The sequence below is a fragment of the Telopea speciosissima genome, chromosome 3 (assembly GCF_018873765.1).
Source record: "Telopea speciosissima isolate NSW1024214 ecotype Mountain lineage chromosome 3, Tspe_v1, whole genome shotgun sequence".
In the NCBI taxonomy this organism is placed as follows: Eukaryota; Viridiplantae; Streptophyta; class Magnoliopsida; order Proteales; family Proteaceae; genus Telopea; species Telopea speciosissima.
Window position 1 is genome coordinate 32,606,465 of NC_057918.1, and position 7,857 is coordinate 32,614,321.

The 7,857-nt window shown below is 36.7% G+C and overlaps 1 pseudogene; it reads right to left on the reverse strand.

Annotated features, from left to right (window-relative positions):
• Window positions 1–6,396: 6,396 nt before the first annotated feature.
• Window positions 6,397–6,966, reverse strand: LOC122655090 (annotated as a pseudogene).
• Window positions 6,967–7,857: the final 891 nt, after the last annotated feature.

Here is a 7,857-nt window from a genome sequence, read left to right on the forward strand (position 1 = left end):
TTAGCTTCTGAATTGTCTGAATAGGAGAGAAAAATGCCGGTGTAAAAAAGAACCAGGAAGTAATTTCCTGTTCGAGAGTGTGGCCGACCTAGCATTTTCATATGTCATATCTCCTTAAAACGAAGGTGCATAGATGTTTTTTCATTTGGAGAGGAGATAGATAAACTCATGGGACCACTTGCGTAGGCCACACTATTGAACAGAGTTTTCTTTCCAAAATAATCTGTATAAATCTTTTTTCCTTTAGTGAATTATATTTGGACTGAAACTCAATAAATAGGGTAGGTCTATTTATCTACAAAATTTGAACCCCATCTCATTTGTCATGTGATAGTCATGTGATAGAAACCTAGGTCATCCTCATAGGCATGATGGCATCTCCTATGTAACTTAGCGCAGTAACAATTTTTGCTTTTACATTATATTTCAGGGTAAACATCAACCTTAGCAAGTTTTAGCCCAAACACATAGCATCATGTAGAAGAAAAAAAAAGGTAACTATTTTTTTATGAAAAAATGTGACTATTTTAGATACACTTGTCCAAAAGGTTTCTTAGACGAGCACCCCATTTTTTCACATGGAAAAATCAAGTGAGGCTCAAATTTTATGGATAAGTAGACACATATATCCTCTACCCACATGTCAATTTTTAATCCAAAGTCCAAACAATGATTTCCCAGTGACAAAATAAAGCATTGAAAAACTAAGAAGACCACTAGGGGATGGATAGAGATACACAAGAGGGTAACCCATTACAAGGGAAAATAAATGATCGAATTTTTTTTGGTAAGAAAATGATCAAATTTAAGTCTAGAATTCTACATGTGGCCAATCTATTTATCTATGCCATTAATTATATATCCAATAGTAAAAAAGTACTCATTTACTATAAAGTGGTCAAACAAGGAAAGTGGGAGTACTAAGGGTGCAAAATCAAATGAAACCAAAATCGAATCGTTTAATAAATGGTTCAATTTTGATTTCAAAATTGAAATTGTTTAATTAAACAGTTTAAACCGAATCAGACAGCTTAACACCCTAAGATGTACATAACGGTGCCAAAATCAAACAGTAACCATTTATCAAAACCGAACCGAACCATTTATTAAACGGAAACCATGAAACTGTTTAATATATGGTTTGGTTTTGGTTTCAAAATTAAAATTGTTTAATTAAATGGTTTAACTGAATCGGACCGTTTAACATCTTTAAGAGGGACTTTGAAAGCGACACTAATACGATGTAAAATGAGATGACGGCTTGTATTAAGAAGGTTGCTAAAAAGGTTCTAGGGGAATCAAAAGGTAAACGCCATGCCCCTAGAGAGACCTGGTGGTGGGATGAAAAGGTCCAAGCAACTAATAAGACTAAGAAAACTAGTTGTAAGACATGGCAATGGACTTAAGAGATAGAAGATCTTGAAAGGTATTATTTGCTAGAAATGAAGCTATGAATATTGTGGGGAAAGCAAGGACGAGGAAATATTAGGATTTTTATAAAAAACTAAACACAAAGTAAAGGAAAAAAAAAACTATATATAGGATAATTAAAGGGAAAGAAAGAGTCGAGATTTTGACCATGTTAGATGTATTAAATTTGAAGATGGTCAAGTACTAATTAGGGATGAGGATCAATGGAGGAGAAACATTGTGGTCCCAATTTACAAAAATAAAAGGAATGTCTAGGACTGCAATAACTATAGAGACGTAAAACTTATGAATCATACGACAAAGGTATGGGAAAATGTTATTGAGGCTCATCTAAGAAAGGAAACTACTATATCGGAGAACCAATTTGATTTTATGCTAGGACGATCCACGATGAAAGCGATGGACTTAGGAGACTCGTAAAAAGATTTAGAAAGGGCAAGAAGAATCTCCATATGGTCATTATTGACCTAGAAAATTCCTACGACAGAGTTCCAAGAGAGCTATTTTGGCACATATTGGAGAAGAGAAGAGTATCATGCAAATATGTGGACATAATTAAAGGTGTGTATGATGGTGTGGTGACTAGTGTAAGAACCATGGGGTCAAGGTAGTGAGTTCTCAATTACCATTGTACTACATCAAGGTTCAACTTTAAGCCCTTATCTGTTTGCTTTGATCATGAATGATTTAACTAGAGACATACAAGACAAGGTTTCTTGGTCCATGCTTTTCGCTGATGATATTATGTTAGTAGATGAGACAAAAGTAGGGATTAATGTTAAGTTGGAGTTATGGAGATCAATCAACCTTGAAATCAAAAGGTCTTCGGTTAAGTAGAACAAAGATTCTCGTATATGGGTGTAACTTTAGTCACATAATAGCGGTTAAGGAGGTGGTAAATATTGACGAGAGGGAGATTCCTTAAAGCGATCATTTTTTATATTTGGGTTCCGTCATAAATGAAGAGGGTAATATAGAAGATGATGTTGCCCAAAGAATTAAAATAGAATGGATGAAATAGAGAGTTGCGCCCGGGGTGTTGTTTGGTCAGTATATTCCCTTAGAGCTTAAAGTAAATTCTATAAGACAGTCGTACATCCGATTATGATGTATGTGGCAGAATGTTGGACAATTAAAATGCGTCATATTGATAAACTAATTGTAGTAGAGATGATGATGTTGAGATGAATCTTGCAAAACTATGAAGGATAAAGTAAAGAATTACCATATTACAACGGATTTGGGAGTTGCCCCGATACAGAATAAGGTTCGTGAAAGTAGTTTGAGGTGGCATGGCCACATTCCATGGAGGCATTGGGATGCTCCGGTATGGAGGAGTGATTTGATTAATTTTGATGGATCTAAAAGAGTTAAGGGCCAACATGCTTAAAATAACCATAAGAGAAGTTGTGAGGAAAGACATACACAGTTTAGACCTTGTCTCAAGTATGACTTCAAATATAGTTGATTGAAAGGTTAGGATCCATGTAGTTGACCCTATTTAGGGAGTTTGTATATTATTGAGTTGATGTCAATGTTGTTGTGCTTTATTACCCAAAAAAAAAAAAATGTTGTTGTGCTCTTTCCTTTTTACAATTATTTTTATTATTTTTCTTTACAAGAATCCATGTAATCGGTCCCATTTAGTTGGGATAAGGCTCAGTTGTTCTTGTTATTGTAATAAAAATCACCCATCCACATGGCAAAATTAGCCATTGTTTATTTAAAAAACTCGCTAGATGTGCCTATCCAAGTATCCTTTTGCATATGGAAAAAGACAATAAATTCAAGATCTTATTTATTTTTGAAAAATCTAATGTCACGAAACGATAATGAGCTTTGGTCTTTGAATAAGTCATGCATTTTCCTTTGTATAATGATTTATCAAGGTGAGGGGAATTGTGGCCATAATGGTTTTGTTGATTATGATCCAAATTTCCTATCTAAATTGGCCAATTATCCCCAAACCAATCCACTTTATTGGATCAGGAAAGTAATCAGAGAGATGAAATATTAAAGGGAAAATTGCCTAGATCCACTAGATGTAAAAATTAATTACAAGATAAGAAGTTTTAATTTAGTTTACATCCACTAGTTTTGATTTTAGAAAAGATTTATATAATTCCTAAAGTTACTTATTGCTCATGAGTCTCAAAAAAATAACAAAATTGAAGTTCCTAAAATACCCCAATACTTCATCTTCTCTCTCCATATACAAAGGAAATAAAAAAGATGAAGTATTGGGGTATTTTAGGAAGTTCAGTTTTTTTTTTCCTTGAAACCTATGAACAATAAGTAACTTGGGGGATTAAGTAAACCTTTTCAAAATCAAAATTAGTGAATGTAAAACAAAATTTAAACCTAATTTTCTTGTAATTAAATTTTGAAAAAGAGAATGCTACTTGGGCACGTGCATTGCACCTGTGCCCAGGCACAGGAATACACTAAATGATCGTCGTGTCTTCGGGAAATTCTGTCATTTATGGGGGTGCGACAATCATTTTACGCACCCCTGTGTCTGAGCTCAGGAGCAGTGCACCACACGTGCCCAATCAACGTTCTCTCTCCCTTAAATTTGTTATGTAGTGGATGTGAATTTGGGCAATTCCCCAATATTAAGGGGGAAAAATAAAAAAATCCATCACCCCTTTTCCTTTTCCCCCCTACCCCCTCCCCCTCCACTGCCCCTCTTCAGTACACTCTCTCTTTGGCTCTCCCTGTCCCCTGCCTCTACAAGCTACAACTCCCTTGGGCGTTCCTTGGGGCATTGAATCGGTGGTAACCATCCTCGCCGACTTAAGGCATTCACCATGGCGTTATGTTGTATGCATGTCAACGTCACAGAGCAATACAAATTGCAAGTGTAACCGACCAACCATGCAAGGGGAGGGTTTTTTTTTTGTTTGAGGGGGTTGGTAAATCTCTTTTACTTAAAAATTAAGTAATTAACTGGCAAATTACCTGATTAATTAACAAGGGAAAATATTTTCGACCAATGGACTCATGTTCTCTGTGCCGTAGCGCAGGTTGCACCCAGACACATGGGCCTGCCACTCAGGGGGCAGGGTGGTCATTGCATCCACCATCATGTATCTGGGCGCAGCATGCACCCCCAACACAGAGAACATTCTCCCAATATATATATATATATATATATATATATATTCTACCATGCCATCACTTGGAAGTAGATCGCAAAATAGAATTCATGATTACAAGAGGGTCCACTGGATACAGTGAGATGCATACATATACACAGTAGGGTATGACCTCAGGGTATATGGTTGACTCTGATATTGAAATTTGACATGTGGCAAAACTAGCAATTTTTCTACATACCCAACAATCAGATTTGCCACGTCGTCATTCCTCAACATGGTAGAATTAGGCCTTAGATCTTCCTTATAGAAAATTTTTTTTTTTTTGGTCTATTTCTTGTTTTGCCCTTTTATGAAAATATGAATCCTTATTTTACTAACATAAGAACAAATAAATCCAACCTACAGTTAATTATTAATTCTTGATGTATTAATTCAAGTGCACTCAATTTCACCTCAAATAAAAGCGGAGGAACCACTGTTGTTAAATGGGTCCTTATACCACTAGCTTAAGAGCACATAATGGAGAAAAGTGACTATATAAGGAACCAAAAATGAAATAAGTCAAAATACAAAAAATCGTTTGTCAAGCTTCGTATACGTACTGCATAGTAAATCGCATTTCGGGAGAGGCCGCGGTACCCACAACATATGGTAATTACATTATTCAAATGTTTATCAATAGAAAAAAAAAAAAAATACATGACCAAATGTGAATACTTAGGCAAGTATCCAAAAGGTTTGTCACTCGTTTTATTACAATAAGTTTGGAAGTACTTTTGCTTCATCAGACACATGGTTTAAGGTATCGAAAATTGGATTAGGATTGATCTCGGCTGATACTGATTTAGATTGCTCTAAAATGGTCGAGATCAGATGGAAATGTCCATGCTCTTTAGTAAAAATCATTTTTTGTTATTTATTTACCCATGGATCGTATCAATGAATTGATATTGAATCGGTCAATATTTGGGATCCAGGCAAATTTACCCCAACACTACGAACCACGATTAGAGAAGAGCACAATAAAAGTCTTTATTGCTAAAGCATAATTCTCTGACCCATGGACTACATTTTTTATTATTTTGACTATTGGAGAGATGGGTATAATGGAAAATCACTTATTATTGAATTTGGAAGCCCATATGCGCCAGACAACCCCCCAGACACCATATATGCATCTTCTTCAGCTCTTTTCATATTATTATTGGGTTGTACACCTTTTCTTTTCTTGTTTTTTTTTTCTTCTTTCCCCAGTCTAAAGAGCAACTTAAATAAAATTTAAAGGAAAATTACTAGATTAGACTATATTGGGTTTGATCTTACCAAATTAGCCAGTGATTGTTTCACTTAACAAAATTAAACCATATTGGGTTTCAATTTACAAAAGTACCCAATATAATGTTCCTTCCTCATTTTCAACTTCTTTTTACATTTTTGCCCTCAATGTAATTATTCCATTCCTCATCTTATTCTATCTTCTTCTTGGAACGGAAGCATCTTCACGATCTTCTTCTTCTTCTTCAACCCCATGCAATAACGCCCAGCCCCTGCAATCCCTCCCGCCCCACCACCGCAACCCTTCCAACACCTCTAGAATCCTTCCTGCCCCACCCTCTGTTCTTTGTCCTACCCCACCCCCTGCAACTCCACCAAACCCCTGCAATCCCTCCTGCCCCATCCCCTGTTCTTCCATAGAAATGTAAATTAATTTTAAAATCCAATTCTAAAAGATTGTACATCAATTCAATAATAGTATCCTAAACCTTTTCTTTTCCATCACTAATTCCCTACCAGATCCTTTACATTTACAAACCAGCTATAATCTTCAACCCAGAAAGAGAAAAAAATCCCGAAAATAACTTTGTTTTAAACTTCTGAGACAATAAAACTCAGGAGAAAACTAAAACGCAAAGGAAAAAAGGAAATCACATTATTCAGGAAGTCCATTTCCAGATTTTGATCCGCAACCTAACCTTACACGTCGTATCAGACGATGAAGTCAGAGTCGCCGGAGTCTTCCCTTCCGAAATGTTCATTTTGAGACCATCGCATGTAACCCTGATCATAACCTTCTTCGTCTTTAGACCTCCCACCTTCACCTTCATGTCCAACTGTACCGCCCCTTTGGTATTCCTCCCTTCTTTAGATCCGACTTCAATGGCGACGCGAAAAGTCCAGATCTTCACAGGTGCTTGTCACCGTTGCCCTCAGAACGGGTCATGTTCTTGGTGTCGTGGGTATACATCGGGAAAGTCCCGTTGCCGACATAGACACTATCGGATCTCAAGGTGATAGTGGCTGGGTCATAGAAGAAAAAGAGCTTTTTGTTTGTGTTCCTAGTAAAAATGGCGAGATTGATCTTGGAGTTTAATCTGGAGGAAGAGCCGTCGTTGGAGGTCATGACATTGAATTGCGAGATCTGGACTGCCGTCATGGAGAAGATGGGGAAGGTGGGGAAGGTAGAGGACCTATATGATGGCACCAACGATGGCTGCGAGCAGGATCATGAGGATGGTAGTCTAGAGACCGCAGATGCAGCAGCAGCTCCGGCGACTGCGACAGAGGATTGTAGGGGGTTGGGCGGGAGGAAGAACATGGCAGGGGATTGGATGGGATTGCATGGGTTGCAGAAGAAGATGGAGGGAAGAAAAAAAGTAGTATTGAGGGCAAAAAAGTAAAACGAAGTATGTAAATGAGGAAGAAACACTGTATTGGTTACTTTTGTAAATTAAAACCCAATATTGTTTAATTTTGTTAAGTGAAACTGTCACTGGCTAATTTGGTAAGACCAAACCCAATATAGTCTAATCTCATAATTTTCCCTAAATTTAACCCTTAAAAGTCTTAATCAATGACAATGTGAACACCATATCTTTAAAAATCCTATCTCCATCAATAACAAATTTTATTCCACAATTTAACAAGATACATTTTCTTCATAATATAAATTCCACAATGCAACTTATTTAGTAGACCAATCCTCTTGCATTATACTATTAAATAGCGTATCTAGTGCACAAGGCTCCTGCCATTCCGGGATTTGAGCCTCTGGGAAGGGTCATAATGTATGTAGCCCTTACCTTTGCTTTCATAGAGAGGTTGTTTATTGCGTTGAACCAGTGACCACATGGTCACAATGGAGCAACCTTATCGTTAAGGGTGTCAAAACTAAATCGAAACCAAATCGAACTGTTTAAACCAAAACCACAGGCCGTTTAGTTAAATGGTCCAGTTATGGTTTTAAAAATAACACCGTTTCTTTAATCGGTTTGGTTCGATTTAGGCCGATTAATCCAATGGTTCCAAACTGTATAATCCAATTAAA